The sequence below is a fragment of the Anas acuta genome, chromosome 9 (genome assembly GCF_963932015.1).
Source record: "Anas acuta chromosome 9, bAnaAcu1.1, whole genome shotgun sequence".
NCBI classification, from domain to species: domain Eukaryota; kingdom Metazoa; phylum Chordata; class Aves; order Anseriformes; family Anatidae; genus Anas; species Anas acuta.
The window spans coordinates 3,456,165-3,482,666 of NC_088987.1; positions in this window are offsets into that span (position 1 = coordinate 3,456,165).

Consider the following 26,502-nt stretch of genomic DNA (forward strand, 5'->3'; position numbering starts at 1 on the left):
TTAGCTTGGCTATCTGATTATAAAAACCTGACTCAGAGCATCTAAAAGTTATGCTTACAATGCACAGACATACATCGCAGTCCTTTGTACTGTCATGCTGCTATCCTAACAAGCTAGAAATATGTATGTGAGCGGGGAAGACATTTCAGGATCAGAAGAACAGGCAGTTAACAATAAATTACTGAGACTGATTTCTTTGTCAGTCCACAAAAGCTAAACCTGACCCCAATGGAGATATATTTTATCATAAGGAAGTGATTTTCTTACCCTTTTATGACACCATTTTTATTACCACTATTATTCACAATTCTCTAATTAGAGAGCACAACATTGTTACACAGGCTTCACTCCTTGATTCAGATGCAAACACACATTACAGTCATCCTGTTCAGGTGTGTTAGTGTAACCCAGGCTGAGCAATGCTCCTTTCCTTTTCAGGTGTTCTGTACAGTGGCAAGGAGGCCACACTATTTTTATACAATTTTCCCTTGCCTGCTCTAACCCCATGACCTTATGTGCTCACTTGAAAATAAATGGTCAGGCTGAACAATCTACTCATTTGTTTTTCTCTTTGAAAAAGCTTATCAGAAACTTGCAAACAAACCTTATTTCTAAAAATATACACCCATTGTGTGAAAAAAAGTTACAAATCTTGATGTATGTACAATTTTTCAGGCTCTAGTACTTGTATCCAGGAACTTACCTTAGCCTTTCCTGCCCTCCAATACATAGCCTGCCTTTGTATGGTAACATGAAATTATTACTGATGGCTGAAAAATGCAGCCACAGCTGTGTAGATGCCTAAAACTTAAACAAAGGGAATTTAACTTTGAAAATGGTATTGGTTGTAGTTTTGTCTATCTGTTTTCATAAGCATTTATTTTCATAGCTGAATATAATGCCTGAACTTGAACAGAACCAAATATGAAACATTTCTGTCATCCACAAAAGTTTCTGGACAACTATGAAGAAGTCTCATCATGCAGCAAACTATAAATACCAGGGAGGGTACAAACTGCTCCAAATCTTCCTTTTCCAGACCTTGAAGAGTCATAATTCTTTGGTATTTTGAGGGATGTTGTGAATCAATTCCCTACTCAGGGTTTCATTTTAAAGACCCAATACAGCCCTAAATGCCAACTGTGGAAATGGTTCCTCTGTTTTTTTATTTATTTATTTTTTCCATCTGAAGTCTGTATATATTTCACTGCTCAGAAGTCAATGAAGGGGTTTTATGGCAGGTCTAGTAAAGTGCAGTTCTCCAATTACAACCTAGCTGTAAAATATACAGTAGGGTTTTTTCCCTTTTACTTCCAGGCAATGAGTTTTGGTCATGTCAGTTAAACCCACCTAAAAGAAGGAGAAAGAAAGAGAGAAATGACTGTTCAGTGAACCTCAGGAGAGTTATGAAGTTATACAACCTCAGAAGGATTTTAGGCAGTTTTATACTGCCTGGCTCAGCTCATATTTATATCATCTGTCTCAGCGCCTGGAATGAACTAAGCTATGTGCTTGATAGAGAAAAGTACCTGTACTGACTGATGTATCTAAGAAATCCACTTTGGACATGGCTGGATGAACCAGAAAAGAGGATGATAGCTGCACAAACCTTGCAATGATATATTTCAAGTAAGCAAGAACTAGATAATACTTAAAAAAAAAAAAAAAAAGTACATGAAGGAAAACAAAGAATCACTAAAGAGGTAAGATTTTTTTTAAAAGTTAAACACTTCCTTGTAAACTTAGTTATGTCTAAATTACTGCTTGGACTTGGAGGAGGAAAACCTGCAGCAATCTGGAGAATTGTACTGCAAATGTAACTGATATTCCAGATTAAACCATAAGCATATTCAGTGTAATTTTCTGGATTTTGACTATGTGAGACACTGAAAAAGTCTTCCAAGAACCTGATGATACTCTGCAGTGTAATATTTTGCCTGTGAAGATAAATCTACAGTTTCACCTGATAAGATTTTTCGTCTTGTTTTGAACAGCATAATTTACCATACTCAGCTTGCTGTATTGCATTCATATACATGTACAGAAGAACTGGATTGATTATCTTCAACTTTCCTGCCACTTTTTTTTTTTTTTTTTTTTTTTTTTTTTATTTTCTGGTGCTGAGGGAGAATTGAACTGGAAAGCTTTGGCTGGGAACTTGTTTTGGAACACCCCAAAAAGGAAAGAGATATATGGCTACTTTATAATTAGTAAAGTAGTGCAGCAATATATGAAGCAGTTCTAATATTTCAGAGAAGCCAAAGAAATTTAATCAATAATAGATTGATTTGGGTTGGGAGGGACCTTAAAGCCCACCCAGTGACCCGCTTCTACCAGCCCAGGCTGCCCAAATCTCATCCAGCCTTGGGTGCTGCCAGGGATGAGGCAGCCACAGCTTCCTGGGGCAGTCTGTCTTCAAGTTTAATAGGATAAAAAGGACCTATACATTTAGGAGTTGAACTTTACTAAGCACCTTCTAAACTGCAGCACAGGCAGGTACTACATTTATTGATATTATTCATATTTCTTGAGCAACATCTGCTCTGGAGATTCATTTCAGAGGTAGCGTCATAACATCGGAGGACCTGACCTTACTGGCATTGATTCTTTTCTCAAGTAAGAGATAGTGACAGAGGAAACAACAGGACCATAGGCTGAAGAAGAGGAGAATTCACACACCAATTACTCTCTGTATTATCTTGTTGCTGTAGCTCCTTGGTCAGGGATAAGACACTCATTTAAAGTGCTTTACAAACACATGAAAAAGGTGGTCTCTGTCCAAAGCAGCTTACATTAAAATTCTCCAAATAGATAACATGATTTATCTTTTCAAAATTAATGCAGTTATCCACATCTCCCTAAGCCTGGGTAAATCCCATATGACCTTACTGTGTCAAAGAAATAGAAGAAATGAAAGGCTTCAGAAAGAAAATCACATCTTTACTGGAATGAGGCACACTTTGCCTCTCTTCACAGAGAGTCTCTCAATTCTTCCTTGCAGTTGAGAGATAACAATTTGGGATGGTGTACCAGGGACCCATATTCAGGCTAGGAGCTAGTCCATGTTTGATCCGTTATCAGAAGACTGGATGCCTTTTCTCCCACGCCAATGATATAAGATGCATCTTTTCTGCAAGCAAGAATAACCCATACTCACTCAGTGTGTAATAAGTGGTGCTGGAGTAAAGTGCATTTGATGTTAAAATTCTGGGACTGAAGTGGTTCCCAGTAGAGCCCAAAGTGTGCACAAGGATGGCTGAGAAGAAAATGTGTTTTCTTTGCAAAGATATTATGCATGGATCACTGTATAGTTATTGTGTTATTGAATTAGCAAGGTGCTTTTATAGTTAAATCATTATCACTGACTGTCCTAATCCTTAAATTATTTAAAATATAATAAGTTTTATTACTTCATTGCCATTTATTTCAGCTTATCTTGTTATTCTACTGAAAAACTGTGGAGAAAGCACAAGTATTTTCAAATGTTTTTAAGATTTTTGACTCTTTAAATATAAATTCAGATGAAGTTACAAGCACGTCCTTAAGAATATAAAAAGTTTTAAGAAGTTGCTGATGGATTTATGCTTATGGATATGAAAACATTTAAATCTTTTATGGAAAATGTTTTAGACTGATTTAGCTGTGGGAGAAATTGTGCCACAAGTTTCCTCAGTGTAAATTTGGAGTAGCTTTATCAGCAGACTGCTGAATTAAAACAAATTGGAACAGAAAGTTTGGGTTGTGCCTCGGTTTGGTTCACACTGGACAGGTTGTGAATCTAGTAGCTTTGGCAGAACCCTTTTAAAGAAGCAAAATAAGCAAATGTTATGGAGTCACTTGTTTGGCTAATTGATTACTGTGTTTCATAAATCTTCAAGTATCAATTGTCTTCATATAATTAAATAAATCATTTTAATTTGCCTATGTCTATGAATTCCTGGAAATTATTTTCCCACTCCACAATAGCAGACTGTGCTTGCACAAAATATTCCTGCAGAAACGTATCTGCAAGGGCAGAGTACAGCACATTTATATCTTGTAGGTGTGGCTTCACCCATGCAGTGACATTTCATAGATCAAACACACTCAGGAGTGCTTTCTTTATGCACAGTACAGGTTATATATAGTCAGAGATAACATTTATAAAGGCTATAACATGACAGAGTATATAACAGACTACATTGTGGCCTTCTTAATCATCTGGTGATGTAATGAATGGAGACCACAGAACCTACCCCATAAATTTTGTATGCAAATCATCTCAGCTTGCTACTTGGGAGATAATGTGAAGAGACTTTTGAGGTCTGGAAAATCTTGTATACAGACATCCTTAGATGTGCATAAATCAGGAGCAAATGCAGCTTCTGGGAACTAACGCTGATTCTTGCATCTAGCTTGTATCTCAGAAGCTTCCTGTTTTCCAACTGGATATGGTGCCCAGGTCTCTCCTGGATGGTCAGTGCCTCTGTGTGTGCCTTGGCACAGTGGGCATCGCAGCTCCCATCTCAGCTTGGGTCTCCTGTGGCAGTGATACAGATACATGATCTTGGACAAAGCACTTGATTTTTCCTTGCTTTCTTTTCTCCCTGATACACTTTCTGCCAGGCTGATTAGAAGAAACTGCCTATTTCTCCATTGAGCTTTGGCTGTAGATTTTGCAATGCAGGTAGGGACTTAGAATCATTTTCCAGGTGTAATACCTGTAATACCTGCCAAACATCAACAACCAATAAAACAACGAAGCAAAACCAAACAGAGAAACCAAAGCTAGTTCAAAGCTGGAAGAGGCCATGATCTTTCAAGAAGTAAAGACATCTTCCAGTTCGTAACATTGTGTGCTGCTGTGGCTACATCACTCTTGACAGATGAGCAACTACTACAGCAACTGCAAGGTGGTGGGAACAAGACAGATCCTGCTCAGCTCAGAGACAGGCACCTGAGCTCCGAGTGTGGGAACACATTTGAGGGAGAAAGAAGACCCATTTTAAAGTAAAAATGCATCTTGAAATGGTCCAGGCAGAAGGAAAGCAGCGGAGCCAGGACAGGAAGTTTCCTGGATTTCAGCATGTTGCTCTGGGTGCTCACTTGGTATTTCTCTTGAAAGAAAGTTTAGTTAGATTCAGACATGATAATGTATGTTGTTTGTTTGTTTTTTTTTTCTTTCTTTTTTTTTTTTCTCTGACCATTTTTTCCCAAGTCACTTCTCTGAACACCAGTTTGCGCACCATAAGAGCTGAGTCCAATGAACTTCCTACCAAGGCCAGCTAAGCCTTCTGAGCTCTGGATGGAAACCCTGGGTACACAGGACACCTAAACCTGCACAGTGCATTTTGATCATTTTCCTCTCATTTCTGTTCAGTCTTATTAATTCTAAATCCCTCTTCCTTTGTCTTTTAAATGCTATTTGTACCATTTTATCATTGCTCTTCATTTTTCCCGTCCATAAAAAACAATAAAATATTAATGTGGCATAAAAAATCTGTCTGTGCTGGTAGTCTCCTGAAACTATTGATGATTCCATGAATAAAACATGAATCTTTATTTTGCTTGTAGTATATCAGATTTCATGTGTTTATTATATTTTCTGTGAAGTAAGCTTGTCCAACAGAGCCTTTGTTTGTTTTCCTGCTTTTATTTTAGGTACCCTTGATTTATTAACCTTTAGAAAAGGTAATGTCTGATATGGCCTTACGTGAAACCATGAAACATGTAACTTTCATTTGGATAAATTTTGTAGTCTATTTCATCTAGAAAAAGAAAGGAAACAAACAAACAAACAAACAAAAAAACAGCAGCAAAAACACCTTTTTTTTCATCCTTGTGATGTTGAGCTACATCTTCCAGTACTACCTTGGCCTAAGAAAGTATTTTAAATATAAGAGATGTTCAATATAAAAACAACCACCCCCCAGTTCCCTCCTCCCCCCCAAACTGGGGTAATATAAAAGGAATGCTATTTGATTTGGAAAATATTGCTTTCTTTACCAATCTTAATCAACATCTTTATTCTAATTGCACACTAATCTGAAAGTTTAACTGATCATGTTTTGTTTTGTTTTGTTTTGGGGGGAGGACTATAATTATGCCTTAGTCTTGCACAGGACTGATGACAGTATAAATCTGAAGCAGTTTCTCTGGAGATGTCTGCATTGCCTACAGTTATGCTGGTTCACTGACAAAGGATCTGCTCATTTGGGTGGCATGTTCTTGAGATAATCTTATCAGAGATGGATTTTTATAGCATTGATTTTCTAACCATCCATTTAACTGAGGCAAAAGACAGTTTTGAGTTAAATCTGTGAAACAGAGAAAGAATTCATGATGAACAACTGTCACTGAAGGGGACAATAGCAAACATAGCTGCTGGCATAAACTAAGAAATCACTGCCCATTTTGGATCTTGTGGGTGTCACTATGGGACATGCCATGATTAAAATACAGATCTTTCTGTTCCAGAAATGCAGACAAAAATTCTGATACACTGAACTCTACAGGTTCAGTATGGAGAAGAAAAGTGTACTCTTAGTGAAAAGACTATTATAAATTTAGAAAAATGAATATAGAAAAGAATAAGATGTTCCAGAATCCTTAAAGAAATTAATATTAAAATGACAATGTTAATCTACAAAATAAATAATCTGTTAAAATTCAGTCTGAAAGAGAACTTCTCATGTTTGGTAGCAGTATTTTCTCTTAGGATAGTTTTATAGTTGTACCATAGCCATCTTTCTTCTTGAATATCTCTTAAACAAACATTGAGTCATGGTTATCAGGACATTAAGTCCTAAAGCTCAGAAATGGCCTTCCAAAGAGGAGACAAAAGACAGCTGAAATCCTTACCAAGTTTTGGCTGAAGGTAGAAGGGTGAGGAGAAGCTGCCAGTTGGGTGGAATCCCCTGACAGAAATCCCCTAAACTTGCTAGGCTAAGCAGAGCCTTAAGGGAGAATGTAACATTTGGCTTATAGCACTTTTTTTAGCCTGTTAATATCTATTGCTAATGATTAATGACATAGTGCACAAATGAATCTGTAGGATGGCAATGCACTGTAGAGGATTGTCTTTCTTTCTTTGTTTTTAATGAAGTTCACCTGCACAACACATCCAAAGCAGCATTTTTACCTCCTATATCCCAGGATTTCAAAGTGCAGAGGTGAGGATGGTGCAAAGGTGGGGAAAGAGCCTTCTCCCATTGCCCTCACCATTTCATGGGTTTGCTGCCCACCTTCTACCATGTCTGGGTTCATAAAATGCTGACAACGACATGGAAAATATCCATACAGAGGAAAAACAGAAAACTTGGAGGAGATTATGTGGAATGAAAATTGCTGCAAAGGCTTGACTTGTAGCACGATTTTCATCAAATAGGCATGACAAATGGCAAATGCATATGCAAATCAGAACTTATCCATGGACACTTTGCAAGAAATCATGAAAAGGAATGTTTTAAAGAGACTGCTTAAACCATTCTGTTTATTAATGAAAATAAAAATGATGAAAAATCAACCTAAACTACCTAAAAATGAGGTGAATTTGCTGAGCAGTGGGGAAATATATTACACCCTCTTTTCAAGGAGGAATCTGAGGTTTCCACATATTTTTATCATTAGTTAGTTAGTTAGTTTGTTTGTTTTAGTGAAATACTCCTTAGAGGAATGAGGGACATCGTCTCCATGTAGTTCAGACAAAAGAGACTACTTTATTGATTGCTACTCCTTATTGCAAAGTTGTAATTAAAAATAAGTATTAAAACCTGTTACAGTGTAACATGGCACTCTATAGCTGGCTGTGCACAATAAAAATCACATCATGTTCTCATCAGAAAAGCCATCACTAGTCCAATTTCGAAGTTCTGCTGTGGTAATGGAAGGCTGCAGGAGGCTGTTCAGCAAAACTTAAGATTAGGGCTCAGTTGAAAATGTCAGCATGCAGTTACATCTCAGCTGTGTCTTGTACAAATTCTGGGTAGACAATGCTGAGAACATGGCTTAATATTACAATTAATATTATCTATATACACAAGAATTAAAAGTATTTAAAGAATATGCCAGGAATTGTATACAGCTAACTTTTAATTAGAAATTAGGTTTTAAAAAAGCTGTTGGTCTCTTGCAACTCTGCTAGTTTCTGTATTCAGAAAGCCGAGATGTGTGTTTTGGCCAGGAAGAAGAACAGTATCACTGCCAGATGATCAGCCTGTGAGACTGGAAGATCTTTCTCTGAGTACATAAACAGTCTGAATATATATGACAATTATATTCATATAAAGATGGTCAGGGTAATATATATATTTAATCAGCAAATGTCAGGATCAAACCCTTAGGTATCTCATTCTGGAGATGCCAAACATGCACTTCTATAACTGTTTAAGCCTTCTCCTTCACATTTCACACTGGAAATTGCTTCTATTATTTTTTTTTTCCTGGTAACTGCAACTGGGAAATTTAAAAAATATAAGTTGCCTCTATTGACATTCTCAGATCCTAAGACATCACTGTGCAAAGGAGTTGCACCTCTGAAAAACACCTCAGTCTATGTGTAACTTCTCCTTTACCCCAGCATGATGCCAGAACCCAGAATAAGCCTTTTATTTCTTTTTTTTTTTTTAATGAGCAAGTACTCTGTGATCTTATCTAGCTCCTGATTTGTGGTTGCTGCTGCTCTTCTATGCTTCAGTTGTAGACGGATGATATGAGTTATAAATTATTTAGGCAAAGAAAAGGGTAGCCTGTGAGATTACTAATCAATTTTCTAAAGAATTATCTAGCAGAAATGCTAGCTTTAAATTATTTCATATTTCTTTTTAATTTAAACAAAGCCATCTAAGGTGACCTGGCTGGCATCTGTCTATGTTGACGTTCATGTATATTATCGGTCTTTTAGTGTTGTGTCCATTGCTCATCAGTGACTCTGAATGTCCCTGTAGTTTCCCAAGGAAAATAAAGATGCTTACTGTGGAAATTATTTCACTCATTTATAGACACATTACATTTAATAATCTAATGCTGAATCTCTTTACATTACTGCTACTGAAAGAATGAACTGCAATTTTGGCTCTTCTGTGCTAGGTGCTGTAATTCATAAAGGGACATATACACTGGAGGTGCAGGAAGAGTTTTTCAAGTTCATATAAAATATTCTGTGGCATGGTCTGGTGCTGAACTTCAGTGGTGGGTTCTTCATCTCAGCCCCGTGCACTCACATCTATCTTCAGACTTACATTTTCAGAGAAACAAGTGTGAATCTTTCTGAGAAATCAAGGGCAGAAAACAGTAATCTGTTAAACTGTACATCTGAAAGTAATTGTCAATATGAGTAACATTACAAAATTGCTGTATATCACTTCTGTTTTTAAAATATTTAATATGAAATCTTCTTTGATTTTAGAGTGTAGAAGAAATCATCTGTCAACTTCTCTAAAATTTGCTACATCTCTTACAGATGTAAGAAAGGAAAAATACTTGAGCTTTAAAAAACAATAATTAAAGTTTGTTAATTTGCAAGTCCTCACATTTGCTTTCAAATAATCATAACATGGCAGCTAAATAAGGATGTGCAATAGTTCCTGTGATAATAGCACTTACAATAAAATGATTTGTCTTTTCTGTTAATACATTTGTAGAAGTCTTGGTAGAGCTTTCATAAAAGCTTATTGGTCTTTTTCACTGAAATCTACAATTTAATATCTGCTTATCCCCTCTATTATTTCCATCAGACAGTAAGAGTGTTTCACATTACTTAAAAATCAAGGACAACCTCCTCAGCTGCTTTGAATATGAAAGCTGCCTGCCCTCTGTTACACCCTCAAGAATCTCTCTCATATTTTAAACAATATAAAACCCATTCATATCTGTAGTAGCAAGATGCAGCATTTGTTTAATCTGCTTCAGTAAGGGTAAAATACTCCTTAAAATATTTTTATTTTCTCCTTAGCTTACATCAGTTTTTCTTTTTGATAGTAATTGTTTTAATAAGAGGAAAATCCTGGATAGGACAAATGGTTTAAATATTTAAATATAGAGATTAAACCATTCACTGTATATTTACTTAATCTGGAAAAGCCAAGCAGTGAACTGATGAAGAGAATTTGCAAAAAGGCAGCAACCAGGAGCAGAGCTTGGAACACTCCTTGGCAGCAAAGCCAAGTTTGGTAACACGCTCCTGTTACCAACGCATCTGAAAGGAGCAGGAAGGTTGTTTCACTGAGCAGTGACACCAAAAGCTCAAGTGATTTATTCATAAGGGCTTTGCTTAGCTTTTAAGTCAGAGTGAATTTTCCCTTAGTAAGGACTTCAGGATGAGACCCTGGATGACAAAAGGCAATAGATCAAGAAGGATGTAATAAGTCTGCAAAATGTGGAATGTCACTTATGCACATTCAAAGTCATTTCCTAGTCCTTTTCCTAGGCTGTGTGCCAAGCAAAGCAGTACCTTCATTAAGAATGAATCACAAATTTTACAGAGTAAAGATAATCTTTTTCTCACTAGGTTTATGGGAAAGAAAAAAAAATTACAATATTTACAGAAAAGAATGTAAACCCTGATGGGGAGGTGATCCAACTGACACCAATGCTTTCTTTTCCTTATAAACTCCAACCCCATCAGCAAGTCTTCACTTTTATTAGACTTCAAGTATCACTTGAAAGTCCTTGAAGAAGAATAGACCTAAACGTTTATCACAACAGGATCATAATGAAACATGCATGCTTTCTTCTTCAAAGATCTTGTTAATGTGTCAAAAAGCACTTTTTTTTTTTTTGCATATGCTGCTGCAGTATATACTGAAAAGAAAATGAAAGACCTCTTCACAGCAAAGTGTTTTTTTTTTTTTTTTTCTCTTTATTTTCCCAGTTGCTCTCAAGGACAATAGTTTATTAGTGGCGTTTCATTCTCCAACACAGGAACTTTTCAAGCTTCAGAAATTTTGTCCTGTTGAGTGAATGCATTCCATTGAATTTCTTTGTTACTTACATGTTGCTAAGGTCTGTTTCAGTTTTTGATAAAATAATTAACTACTACTCAAAACAGAAGAATGAAACTGGAAGCATAAGAGTAATAACAAAGAGATCCTCCAATAACCTAGGAATAGTAAGAACTTATTTTTTGCTAACTATCAGATCTCAAAAATCAGGGGAAATCATTTTGGAGTGGCTTTCACAAAAGCATTTAAAACCTTTTGAATTAAAAAGTAAAATTAAAGGTTTCCCTATGAAATTAAAACCTGCACTTGCTTTGGATTTCTAAAAAGGTTGAAGGAGTTTTATAATACATTTTAGAAGTAGATGAATGCATTTTGTTCTGTAAAACTTTGAAATTATTAACTTGGGACTTTTCCTAAAAAAATTAAGGATTTTTGCTGATTAAAAATGTAATGGAATTGGGAAAATATTATTATATCGGCAATATGAATTGACTTGTCTCTATTTGTGGTGGAAAAGCTACAGGCAAAATGCTTTCCTGAACACAAGTCTGACTGACAGACTAGAAAAGCAATGGCACTGCACACTAGGGAAAGATCACATTGTTTTCTGTTATTAGCTATTAGGCCTCTTCCTTACCCAAAGATAACAATAAGCGACATGTTATGTTGTCCGTGAAAAGCATCTGTATGACAGCTATTTTTGTGAAACAGAAGAGAAGCAATTTCTTCTTTGGTCAAAAATGTTTGTAGAAGACTATATATACATACATATACATATATATAGATATATCCTGTTATTTTCCTAGGAGTGCAGTATGGGGCAGAGAGCACTGTTCCTTCAGATGAAGCCATTAAAATAGGAAGCCATTAATATAGGAAGTAATTTCAATGAATTCATATAGTTTTTTACTTGGAAGAAAACAGAGCAATACTGAACAAGTGAAGAAGATGCAATTCCCAGCACACCAGGAAGGCTGGGCACTCTTCAAGAAGGAAATCTTAAAGGCTCAGGAGTGGTCTGTCCCCATGTGGGCAGAGGGGAGGGCCTGTAGCCTGTAGGCTGACTCTACCAGGCAGGAAACTGAGCTTAAACCTAGGAATTGCGCCTAGGAATTTGGGCTTGCAGAAGGCAAAAAATAAGTTCAGTCATTCCAAGTTGCATCATGTCCAAATGGCAATGTTAAAGAATATACCACCTGGGTTTGGATTGAGGAACTGGGGGCCTTGCAACAAGGAAAATAAAAAAGCAGGAAGGAAGGACTTGTGCAGTGACAGCAGGCCCATTGGGCCTATAGGCTCACAGTGTTTGGTGGATGATGGTTTGTGCTTGGGAGTGCACACATAAAACTTCTTTTGCCTTTGGATTGTCCTGGTATGTTTATAAGTCAGAGGATAGTTTTATTGAAAAGATTCATTTATTGGAGTAAATTAAATCCAAGCATGTAGAAGATATTTAAACTTTGGAACAGCAGAGACCATTTGTAAATAGAAGCAATCAAAGCCGACAGTGTTTAGACATTCGTGGAGACATCAAGGGACAGCTTGTAAGATAATGTATGAGAATTATACAGTGGTCCTGTCATCAGTGACACATGACTGTTTACAATAAAGTCCTCTTCTGAAACTTTTTGAACTGTTGTGCTGTTCAAAATAACCTTGCTCAATAAAAGAGAGGAATCAACTGTCATTAAGTATGAATACGAGCAACGAACACAAAGCTTTATGCAAAATCAACTTATTTGTAAAAACTCAAAATAATGTTGCTATATCTGCTAAACTGTTCCTTGTAATACCTTTCTGTCTGGGTTATCTAAGAGAATAAGAATGACCTTATTGAGTGTGCACAGAAAAGACTAAGTCCTTGGTTGTGTAAATCAGTGTTCAAGTGTCATCATGTTTAACACCAGAACCACTGTACAGGACACTGTGTAGCAATCTGCCACAAATGTGACATGAACATTGTTAGCTAAAACCTCACTGACAGTTACAGCTTGACATAACATGTCACATTATGACATAATGCAAGAACTGAACAGGAATAGTTGTTATCAATATCAGGGAAAACCAATTTCATAGTAATGCAGCTGTTCCTCTAATTAGTGCACTGAAACATTATATTTTTTCCTTGTTCAGATTGTCATAATGTTGAACAGTTTCATTACAACAGGCAGAATATACCTGGGTATTGAAAACTAGATGTTTAAAAATGGAAACTGCATATTTTTGTAAATTTAACAATGGAACAAATGTCATCATGCTTTATAACAGAGAGAATGTTCTGTGTTGAACAGAAATAAATGATCTGAATAGTTTTTTCCTGAGAAATGCCTTTGCATGCTTCACTCCCAAATGTTTTTTTCTTTCCTCTTTCTCTGAATTTCTGCTTCAGCACTCCTCTGTCCCACTTCATTGCTAATTACTTCCAACATTTTCTCGGCTATTGCACTTTTTCCAGTTTTGGACCTGCCCTGACCCCTCAAGCTGCTTGCCTGCTGCTGGCTTTCTCACCTCTGCTCCTCCACGGTGATGCTCACTTGGCTTGCTCATCTAAATAACAGCTTTTACAGTTTGGAAAAAGTCTGAGGTGAGGTTTATGAGTCCTATCTGTAGCCATTTAAGGATATCATATTTAACAGATGTTTCTCTTTATGTGTAGCATACATCTTGTAACAGATTGTATTTACATTACATATGCTGGTCCGCAGTTTCTGCTCTTTGACAGAGGAGCTCCTTAAACCTCACTGCAATTACTTGGGGTTTTCAGTGGTGTCTGAGCAGTCGGGCTTAGAAACCATCAGTCAACTGCATTTTTGCTGGCCTGAATGTTTATCATTAAATTGGTCTCAGAACTATTTTCATTGTCTGTCATCTGACAAGGAAAACCTGATTTTAGTTTCACTAGAGCTTCTTTCATCAAGGCATCAGCTTTCATCCTCCTAATTATCCTGGACTGACTTGTACTTTGGATTTCTTGTATTTCAGCCCTCTTCCATTTAGTAACAATGTAATAATGGCATTTAGCTCCCAGCCATGTCGGGAGATTCAGCCAGCATTTTCTGTCATCGCTGCAGCTTTGCAGTCTGTTTTTAAATGGCTCACTCCATTTCGGAAATCAATAACGCAAGATATATATATATGACTTTTCAATTTCTCACAAAGTGGCACTTTAATATGGCCCACAGGGCCATCAAACGACCTAGGAAAACCTACATGCATTCTCAGTCAGAGGCTTGTCTTGACCTGAAATTAGTAAATTCCTCTCCTTCTCTCTCTCTCAGAAATAATGAGCTCTTTCTTTGCCTGGGATGTATTTGCATACTTCCACTGACACCAAGCAAGGCAACAGGGAGAGTCTGGTTTATATTTTGCTAAGAATATTCCTCCTTATTCTTTGTGTTTGCTGCACATTGCTTTAGATCAAACTCACAGCAAACCTTTGTGAAAAGTTTTCTTGTGAAAGTATTTATATTCTCCCTCCTTCTAACAGGAAAATTCTCGTTGAGATTCTCTTCTTTTGGATAAAAATAAATGTGTTCAGGTACATGTGGTGGTATTAAATGAATTAATACTATAACAATAGCTGTTAATGAATTAACATCTCTTCAATTTCCTTAGTAAGTAACAAAATATAATTAAAGTTGTGTTGAAAGTTTGCATCTAAATCAGATCATCAACATGCAAGCTGGGAATTAAACAAAAATTGAAATGTTTGTGAAAAATATCCAGGTGACCAGGATAGTGCTAGGCAGGAGAAGAGTAATTTCCATCCAAAACAGACAATTCTCAAAACAGAAGCATTAATGATATGCAGAGGTAAGTATCAGAGTAATTCGGAGTTTATTAGCTGCTGACAATGGAAAATGCGTGGCTACTTCTGAAGTTTGTAACACACACAAAAAAAAAATCTACAGTGAAAGTTCGGAGAAACTTTTTTTTAGGTTAAAATTTCACCAGACAAAACTGAATAGGCCATTGTTAGTTTATAAAACACTCTTAGTTTATGTGGTCTTCCAGTCTTCCTGTTTTCTTCTATTTGTGAACATTTGTGATGTTCAGATATATGTGTCTACATAATTCTGAGCAGGTATTCTCAGGAATGATGGGAAAAATCAAACCTTTTCAGCCCGTTCATGAGCAACAGATGCAAATGATCTTGTTCAGGAATCCTAACAGTTTAAATATTTGCCTTAAAAATAATAATAACAAAAAAAAGGTAAATTAATCATATCTTTGTGAGCTTTTACAACAGTTACCATGTAGATGTCAAACTCAGGCTGTTCCAGTGTAGTAAGTGTTCTTCTAAATACATTATTCAAGTGCTACAAGGCATATGATGCATGTGGCACGTTCACAAAAAAACAAACACATATTGTGAAAGTAAGGGAACAGAGTCTTTCAATGTTGTATTGAGTCTATAGAAAGCCTGTAAATCAAATAGAAGCACACACTTTCCACCAACACATCTGTGAACTCATGGGTTCCTCAGAAGTGATGTGACAGTGGAATAAGCTTTTTTTAAAAATATTTTATTGATATAACTGATGCCACAGATGTCAATTAACTATTTTATTACAGCTTTCAGGCATAAATGACAGAAGCTTTTCAGCTTAGAAGCCTCTAAAGATTTAAGAATTTTACAATTGTATTTTTTAAACAAAAGAAACAAGTGCAATGAGTCCGTTTTTCTACCCATGGACTCATGAGAGTGGAGACAGCAATGTCCACTTGATGTCTCACAGGTTGTCTGGATTTTTTCTGTATGTTTCTATTTTTACCCAGGCAATTCTCCACCATCAAATTATGTTAGAAAATTCATTGTGAATTCAACCTTTGAGTAAACTGTTATGTTATTATAATAATCTTCCTCAGGGAATTGTTCTAGGACACAGGACACTTTGAGATGAACTCAAAGCCTTGCTATGCATATTTTGATTCCTGTCTTTGCTGCTGTCATACTTTGTTGCATTAACTCTACAAAGTGTGGACTTTTATATATTCTCTCTTTCTCACTCTTTTTTTTTTTTTTTTTTTTTGGTCTGGCTTCGATTTAGATATTAGCTCTATAGGGCTGTACACTTCTTTGTAAGAGCATATCTAGCATAATAGGGCTCTGATTTTCTTGGCACCCTGGTGTACTAATATGTACTGTTATGACTGCTATACAGTATAATGCTGAAATCAGCTAAAAGCCTATCTGAGCCCACTCTAGCTTTGGGAAAGCACAGAGCTAATAAAAACAGATAAAATATGGTTCTAGGGAAGTTCTATTAAATGTGCCAGCTATTGGTACCAGGCAGTAGATAAATATCAAATATTAATATATTTATTAACTGAGAATTCAGAAAGTAATCTAATTAAAGCCCTAATAAAGAAAAATGTTTGCCAAAGAATTAATCACACCTTGCCGTATTTCACTCCATTAGTTTTGAAGTCTTCATTTTAAAGGACTGCCTCCACATCCCATTCTGGGCTCTGTTAGATGCAACTAATTGGGAGGAAACAGCTGTTGTTGTATCATTTAATATAACCAAGATGGAGATGTGGTTACAAAGCTTTTTTTTATTTTTTTTTTTTAATAAATATTTTCAAGACAGATACTGGTGATTCTGGAAGTCAGCAATCTCTAGTGAGAGTGTTAGGAAGTATATTCCCCCTGGTCAGAAGGCAAGGTAGGATTTCTCTGCACACAACTCTCTGTTAGCTCTAAACCAGCCCTTGAGCTTTTTCAAGTCTTAGGGTCTTCAAAATGGCTGTAAGAGGGTGTGAAGGGAACTGGAAATAATGGTTGCAGTAAAAGAAATATATTTTATATGTTGCTTTTTTATACCTCAACTGCAAACAGAAAGAACTTGCATGGTTGTGTCTCTAAGAACAATACAACACACAACAGGGAAACAAAATGATGAAGTTTTTCCAGCCCATCCTGTGTGAGCTAGTCATGTTTTTTTTCCAAGAGTAGATGCCAAAGTCAATTTTCCAGACCTGTTTGAGAATCCCATGTGGTGAAATACCCCTGGGGATTATTCTGTGGTACTTTATCTGCTGTCCTGATGTTTAATCTTCAATTTTATATTTCTTAGTTTTCATGAAATTACCCCAGGGTACAAAGTTAAGCATGTTATGTCATTTAATTGCTCTCTTTTTTGACTCCACATCATACAAAGTGGGGAAAAAATATTAGCAAAGTGAAGATAACAGAGGCCTTATTTAAGATAAAACAATGCTAGTTTTTTATGCTATGAAAAAAAAAAATCATTTGATATTTGTAAGGTTAATGTCACAACAGAATAATGTTGATAATAATCATATATAGAGCTTTTATAGTTTGTGGGCATAAATGTTTTGCCTTTGCATGCCCTATTTTACATAGGAGGAAAATGAGTTGTAGAGTTTGAATGAATTGTCTAAGGTTAGAGATCCTACTTCTCACAGAGTGAGAAATCAGAAGGTCTCTGCCTGTTGCCCATCCTTCTTTTCCCTAATTCTCAACTTTTGTCTTTCCTATGTTATAAACTGATTCATGTATGTTTGCATCTGTGTCAAACATAACACACACCTTGATATAAGAAGTGGTTGTACTTTTTGGTTAGAAAATAAGGACAATAAAAGATAAACACCTCCAAAACCCTAAGGCAAAAAGGGGAGTAAGTAGCATTATATTAGTATGGGTTAAAGAAAAAAAAAAAAGGTCGTAATAGATTGCAGAGAAGATGTAAGGAATGGTCTACCTTGCCAGGCTATAAAATGAAGTGGAAAGAAGCATCCATAAACTACTAAATAAAAAATGCGCTTTAAATTCTACACTAGTTTGTAGAGCTTTTAAGTTGCATACCTTTGCTCCATCCCTACACAGCATGTATGCTGCCAAAGACAGAACATTATTTAAATTTCCTCTAACCTCTCCATCCTTTAAGCATCACTGATAGGCAGTGTAACAGTAATCCTCATCTTCTGTCTCTTGCATTTTCTCTGAGTTTCTTTAGTAGCTCATATTCATGTGTTTCCAATAATGAAGGCTTTCTGCTGATAAAACTCTTGCATATTTAAATGGTGTTTTGAAGTGAATGTAGTCTGCTCTTCTAAACTTCCAGACAAGACAAGCAAAAAAGAACCCAATTTAAAGGAAAGAGCTATCAACCAGATGGGTAAAAATACAGTCTCTGTGTGCCTGCACTAAAGAGAAGAGCAGAGAGAAGTTATGAAGCAAGATGAATTGGCCTTCTAAAAGTTAATGTTGTCACTTTCCTGTCCTTTTTTTATTTTATTTTATTTTATTTTTCCTCATGATACTTGAAAAATGTTTTTTCTTGCCTAAATAAAAACAAGGCAGGAATCAAACTTCCTCCCAATCTCACTCACTGTTAAGTCTTGGCAGCTGAGAGTTCTGTCTTCAAACTGATGGAACCAAACCATCCCCAGGAGCAAGGAGACCAGGGGTATGCAAGAATGATTCATTAAGTCAAAACTTTGTGTCTACATTCAAACGTCTTCATAAAAGGTCTAATTTGATGCCATGCTGAGTAACCAATGTCCTCTTTTGTACTTAAGACCATTAAATGAGATGCCTCAGTGTAGCTTACATTAAGGCAATAAATTTTCAAAAACTTTCTTCAAAAGCTTTGACTGCTTTTGGTGCTGAACCACACCAAACCTCTTTGTAAATCTCACACACTATCAGGACTCTAAGAGCATATTATTGAGTCAAAGTTAATAAGAGCATTTTCTTGGAGAACCTATATCACAATTCATACCTAGCAGGAGCTAGTCCTGAATGGATTACCCTAGGCATCCAAGTGCTTCAGCGCTGTTTTGCCTTTTAGACATATTCCTTGTAGATTCCTCTTTGGAAATGCTGTGGGGAAGGGGTCTGCTCTGGGGGAACCCTCTATACTTCAGTCCTTCAGGGTGTATTTGAGATGAGACCTGGGCTCAGCACAGAAAAATCAGAATTTGTTATATGAAGCAAAATGAGAAAAGAGGGAATAAGCAACGTCTTCCTCAAAGCTCATTTTTGATAGAAATATCTGGGCAATAAAGGATAAAAAATGAGTAGTGAAGACCTTTTTTCTTTTTTTCTCTCTTTTTTTTTTTTTTTTTCTGAAAGCAGCACAAGAGACTAATATCTTTTCTACAACAGAAAAATATGGACTTTCATAAATAATCTATTGAAATTTAATTAAGCCCTTATTTGAAGTGTAGAGCTTTTTCCACACCCATTTATATGAGGTAAGTACCCTGAAATCAAAGTAAGCACACCAAAATCAGCCTGCTGGCACTGTTGTAAAACCATCATAAATAGTAGGAGAGTCAGGCCAAGTGAGAAAGAAAAGCGAGGGAGAAAGCAAAACACAGACCGGCTCCAGGGATCAGGGAGAGGAAAAGAAGCTACAAAATAACACTGAAAGATGTTTTTTTCCTTTCCTGTCCCTACTGATGAACACACCAAGAAAAAGCCTCCCAAGAGACTGTCAGAGGAAGAACATATTGTGAAAACTTCACAACAGCACTTTAAAATGCATTTTATTTCATCCACATTCATCTGAGAGACTGGAAAAAAGAGATAAGAGGAGGAGAGAAAACGGTATGAGGAATAAAATATTAACATATATACAAAATGTCAGAAGCACAAATAATTGAATATTTGATATTTTGACTCTTTCAAGCTTTGTGATTCCCCAAAAGCACTTCTAGATGCAAGTATTTTTGGATGAAAGAATTAAATTTGCATTAATATCTTTCCTTTCACTCACATAAGATCTTAAGGCATTTTACCAGCTGGAAAGAAGGGAATCATCTATAATTACAAGGTAGTATGAAAAGGAGCTTCCCCATCTTTCACATTTTGTCTGTCCTCTCACTGCTTCTCATGATCCCATTTAGAAAACGGTGCATTACCAAAAGCTCTAACTCATCTAAGAAAAATTCAGGTAAGTTGAGAGTTTCTTTGCTAGATCTCTCCTTACCTGCAAGGATTAAGCTTTTTTTTTTTTTTTTTCCTGTGGCACTGGATTTGCCATCACTGCCTCCACATCCTCACTGAATGTAACATTTTTTCTTGGTATTAAAAACATGCAACTGAAGTCCAGAAGTGCCATCACAACCTAAGAAAGCATTTTGTTTTCTTTTCATTCCAAAGTATTTTGAAAAATAAATAAAAAATAAATAAATAATAGTGGTTAGTGAGGAAGATGACACAAGAAACCATTTCCAAAGAACATAATAATCTAATTATTTTTTTTTTTAATTTTGCATGTGCTGTTCATTTCTACATGCTTCTTCATGTAGAAAACTGTGAAGCAATGAAATTCACTTTAATTTTCCACTTCTCTTGGATGCAATGACAAGCTTAGGCTGATTCAGCAGAGTAGGAATAATTTTGATACTTGCAGTTACCAGATGATGTTTAATATAGGGATTCAAGCTCTCATGGGAAATCTGCAAGTGCTTGCAGATTCATAAGTTTATCCATAAATGTTTAAGAATTTGCAAATATTAGAAGCCCATTTTCAAATGAAAAAAAAAAAAGAATTTAATTATTTTGGGAAGTTAACATGTACAGTTAACAAAAATACACCTCGTTGATAGTAAAACTGATCCACAGACACAAGAGGTTTGCTAGATATATTACCAGTTCTCCTGTTAAGAATAATGATTACATCTCTCTGCACAGCCTGCGGTATGTCTGTGCGCAGATATGCATCTCCCTCTTCCAGCACAAAAGCAGCATCAGTTTGAAGGCTCAGTGATGAAATCCTCCCCCTGCAACGCTTCCCAGGGTGGATCTCTTCTGTTAAAGCCCTCGAGCATATCCAGATTATGGTCTTGGAGAAAATCTGCCAAGCAGGGCTGCATCTGGGGGAGCTCATATTGAGCCAACACCTTGTATTCTCCCAAATTTCAGCTGCCATAGCCTGGAACCATGGGTGCTTGCAGTTCCTCTGATATGGCCAGCATACAGAACATGAGTAAATAAAAATGCAGTGAAAGAAACAGAGAAACACCCTTGTGTGAATACACACAGGCAATTTCTTCATGGGCTGTGACGGCAAAATGTTTTGCATTCCCCCTTCTCCCTCTATTTTTATCCTGCTTGCGCTAGGCTGGACACTGTTGTTTTGACAAGGCTCGGGTGGGTGCCAGGGCGCTGCGGGGCTGTGGGACGGCACCCGGCTGCTGCCTCTCCCTCCTCCCAGACTGCCTTTGCAAATGTTTCCCTGCTGTACCAGAGCTTCAGTCAGCTTTGGCCACATTGCTGTGTCACCTGTATGATAGACCTCTGGAGCCAACGAATTAATCCAAAGCCACTCTTCTGAAAGCGGCCTGCTCACAGCTGAGAGCAGTGTGCTCCAGCAACCTGGCTAGGAACACGGCAGCACCGTGTATTGGTTGGCTTGAAGAGGAATCACAGCAGACATATTACTGTTCAGCTTCTGAAGATGCTGATGGGGAAAAAAAATGCTATTCTGGTATATCATTTCTGTTGTTGTGTAGACTACAGAAAATCATGTCCAAACTGCAACCCCCTTGCTTTCAGCATTTAAAACACTGCCAGAGCCAAGCACTGCCCTGCTCCGAAAATCCTCCACATGCTTCAGCCTCCAGGTGACCTTTCAGTCTCCTCAGACACCTATGCTAATAACCTTAAATTCATGCAAATATATTCGACCACCTTCCCCTCATTTTGGTCATTTTAAACATTATTTGACTCTACTCATTCTTAGCATACAACGGTGTTAATGAGAACAGACCTCCACCTTGCTACTTTTTGTTTGAAAACAGCTATCTTGAAAAAGTTCTGCAAGTTGCTGGTAACAGCAGCTAGTGGGTTATATGAACATATAGTAAAAGAGAGCATTTTTAAAATGTTCAGGAACTGGGGCAGGGAGGGACAGAGAGTTTTTTTCAACTTTATATTGCTACTATAACCTGTGCTTCAGGTGTGAAATTTATGCATAGCAAGATAAACGATTTACTTAAAACTATATTACAAGTCTGTGTCATGGAGAACAAAATCCCAGTCTCCTGGTCTCAGTATGTTAACCACAAGCTCACCTCTCCCAACTTGTAAATATTCGTAAGCAGAATTTTTCTGTTTAATAACTTAATGTTTTGTATGCTAAAAGATTACATTTCCTATCTGTGAATTTCTGAGTCCCCGTCATAGAGTCACAGGGTAGAGCATCTTAATATGAGCACCAAGTAGCAGGCAATAGATTGGAAACTACTGCTACTTTTATCTTCTGCAAGAGTTTTGTTAGGATCTGTCATCCATGCATCAGCCTGTTCCCCAGTGGGAGCAGGTGGCTGTTCCTCACAAACATGCAATAAATGATATTACAAAAAAAAATACATAAATAAAAAATAAACAGCATGAGAAATTTCATGTCATCTTAAAATATACTGAGGCAGGGAGGAATATGAGATGGAAGGGACGAGTCAGTTATACCTTAAGAGTGAATAAATTAAAGCATTAACCCTCAGGGTATTTTGACAAGGGCTAAAGTTTGACTGCAACAAGAGGAAATAGGCTGCGGGATCATTATGTTTTACAAAGCACAATGGTAATTCTTTTTTAGTGAACAGTGTGGCATCTCTTCGCTGGCAGTGGTGGATCAGTCTCTGGAGGCATTTCTCACTCATAACAAACCAGCATAAAATCTGGGTTAGATAACTTCATTGTGGTTGACACTTTTAGACAGCCTCTGTAGAAGAAGCTATATGGCATCTCCCTTTTGCTGAGTGTGCAGCACATTTACATCCTTGTTTCAGATCTGAAGCCTAGTATGGGATGATTAGGTCAAGGTTAGTTGTTTGTTTAACCTTTAGGATGGGTATTAGAACTAAAAATAAATAATTAACTTAAACCTCCTCAAAATTAGGACCTTATCAATGTGAGATGAAATATACAGGATTGAAGTTGAAAGGTTTTTTTTTTTTTTTTTTTTTTTTTTTCTAAATTAATTAGTTCCTAATCTAGGGTTTGCAACAAAGATAGTCTTAAGTAACAGGCACAGAAAACCTCTTTTCAATGCTTCCCAAGTAGTACAGAATATGGAGGATGTTTGACATAGTTTAATGCAGCAATACTGTCTTCCATATCCATTTTTGTCTTTTTATCTTTTTGTCTTCCATATCCATTAGATTTTCCTATGTTTATACGGTGCTGTGATTTTGACATTTAAAAAATTAAGTGTAAACCATGACTAACACTGACTTTCCATGTTCATCACATACAATACCATTATAAAGAGGGCAAAAATATTTTTATAAAAAAATGGACAGCCATGCTGAATTACTACTTTTTTAATGTTGTTGAAATTAAGAAGGGAAAATCCTGTTTGCTGTGTCCATAGAGAGTAGGACAAAAAACAATCAGTGGGCCTAAATCGTAGAGAAGGTGATTCTGCTCAGGCATTATAGAATTCATTTGAAGGAGGAAGAGGCTGTAAGGTCTTCAGTATTGTATGAAAAAGCTTGATAAACAAGCAGGGCTATTTAGCTGGCCAAACCTTAGGGAAGGGAGATGCACTAGATGATTCTTGATTGCATGACATTTTCTTAAATGATGCCCTTGAACTCATTTTCTTTCTTCCATCTCCCAGCTCTAATATGTGATGCCAAGTTACCTCAAGGAAACTGAAAAGTTTGTAGGCAGAAAAGTCCACTCTCATCAGAAAGAGCTGAGCAATAAAAAAGGAAAACTGAAGAAAAACTGTCTTTTATTTTTTTCTTTTTCATGTTTTATTTTAAAGAGCCGCACCAGAGAAAAAAAAAAAAAAAAAAAAAAAAAGATTTTTTTTTCCTTACCATTTTGCTAAGTGACCCCATGGCACTGTTTGTAAATCATTGAAAGATTGAAAAATTGGACTGATAACACCTGCTAAGGCTAAGATGTAGGACTTAAAATAAATGTAATAGGTCAGAAATGTAAAGAAGATAAAATCCCAGGCATCCAATAAATAGTTGTTTATAAGCAACAAGATTATTTTTTTTTACACTTAAAAGGTCCTATGTGCTTTTACAATGTGTTTGAAATGCTTATTCTTTTACAATGTTTGATTTCATGTATTAGTTACCGAATTCTTGTCAATGAAGACAGTTTTGGAAATTAATTTGAAAGAAAATAGGATGCAGATTAGACATAAGACCCTTGCAATCAATAGGCATCTTCACATTGATTTCAGGAAGTTCATGTATTATTTAAAGATATAGTTGCAAACACATCAGGAATCACTTAGTCTATTCCAGAATGATATGGATCTGCATTTCAGAGTTCTCACTGAAAATTAGGTAGGTTACATCTCACTTTTTTTTTTTTTTTTTCTTTAAGTGAGGCAGCAATTTGAAATACCTACTGTATATTTGTATCTGCTAAGGTTTTGCCTTAAACATTGATTAATATACTTTTCCATATCCAGCACTAGTCCCATTTTCATTGTTCATGGAGAAGCAAAAATGAAAGAGAAAAGATGAATTAAATTAACATCCAAAGGAGAAACTGATCTGTTAAAAAATACTTATTGAGCAAAATGAGGTCTTTAATTTGTCGGTGTTCTACTGAAGATGCAAAGAAATGCAATTCCATTAAAATTAAGCAGGAGAAAAAAAAATAAAAAAAAAAAAAGAAAGAAAGAAAGAAAGAAAGAAAGATCAGAGATGCAGTGAATAAGTGTTCTAGATTTCATCCATTGAAAAATAAAATCAAGTAGTTGGCTTCATATAGGAATATACAGCTTAATGGTGAATCAAGAATGCTGAGTATGGAAAATTAGTAGGTTCTTTCTGCTAAATTGTTTTAATTATTCTTGGCAAAGGCAGAATAATTCTACAAGAGTTTTTTATGAATTTTTTAATTAATTGAAGAATTTAAATGAAGCACTTTAAACAATTGTGCACTTGATTAAATATGCACAGTTAAATTGGCAGCTGAGCTGAAAACTGTGGTATTCCAACCCAGACAGCTTCCATACTTTCCTGGGCATGCAGGAATTTTAAACATGGAATACATTTGTGCACATAACTTTCACTTGAGTAACGGTTTGCTTTCACGTTTTATAGCAAAGTCTCTGATCCACTGATATCTTCTTGAAAACCCCTATACACATTACGAATGAGATTTTTCTGGAGCATCCAGTATTTACTTTGGTCTCCTCACATTCCAAATCAATCAGCTGTTGATTTTAATGGGAGCAGAATTAGGGCAACACTGTACCTCCGGAAAATGACACCATCTTCAGAAAGGATGGATAGGCAACAGAGCTTTATGGCCAGGAATGCTTTATGACTCGAAAAAATGTCTTAGAATATGAAGCCCTATTTTTGAAGGTGTCTTGTCCTTTTTTAAAATGATTCCTTGACCAGTGAACATAGTGGGATTTTGGTCACCAGATAACTAATTCAGCTTTCTTTGCAAATGACTCCCCAGCTTCATGGCTCATCATGTCTCCCATTCTGTATTTTTATTTATTTATGTATGTATTTATTTACACAGGATATACAGCTTTATTTTTCTTGATCACCATCATAAGTATGTTGCTTTCCACTGACTTTATGTGAACATCCATGCATTTTTAGTAACTTTTCTGTCTGTGTCCACTTGGAAATCAAGGAAAGATTATGCTCGTTTTCTGGAATTATACTAGTTTTCCATTCTCCCAAAAGAATGTATGAATATTACTTACAAAACGACAAACAAACAAACAAACAACAAACAAACAAAAAAACTCCACCCAGAATTGTCTTCCATTCTTTAGCTGAGAACTGTCATGATTTAAATCACATATCAGCTAGACTGGTTAACTTTAACTCAGTCCTTGTTTATTTATTTATTTATTTTAATGTCAAAATTCTCCTTTTATTAGGGGCAATACAAAATCAGAGAAGAGCAATCCCTTCACTAAAGGGCCTAAAATCTAATAAATTCTTCCAATGATTTTTATCCAGCTTCAAATGGTTTTTCATTATTTAAAATAATGTTATTCAAAATCAGGGAAAAGATTTTAGAGCAGAACATCGCCCTGAAAGATGCTGCAGGGTACTGCAGGATGTAGCACTTGCAAGGAAGAGAGGAGTTTGAGATCTTAGGAAAAAAAGTTACAAAATTTTGGGTTCTGGATGCTTGAGGTTAAACAGAGCAGAAAATACATGAAGCAGAAATAAATTTAACAGTACATGGCCTACTAATGTAAAATAGTGACAGCAAGCTTTGGCATACAGTTTTACTTCTTGAAATAGATGCTTTGCAGAAGTTTTTGTGGAATATTTTGGCTTTGCTTTGCTGGTAATAAAAGTTTTAAAACTATTTAACATCCAGCACTGGAGGAGTATGTACCTTTCCATTCCACCAGTTTTATTTTCCTCTAACCATCAGTGTTAGTAGCATCCTTTTCCCACCCCCAAAATCTAAAAACCATAAAAATCACTGAGTTCTAAAAAAGAGATTTTGGCTTTTCTGCAGCTCTCCTGGCTGATGGTTTGCTTTCTGGTGTCTGGGCCAAATGCCTGCCGCAGTGAGCAGCCCGTGTGTGCCGCAGCATGGTGCCTGAGGCCAACCTGCTCGCCCTGCCCACTGGTCCCACTGCAC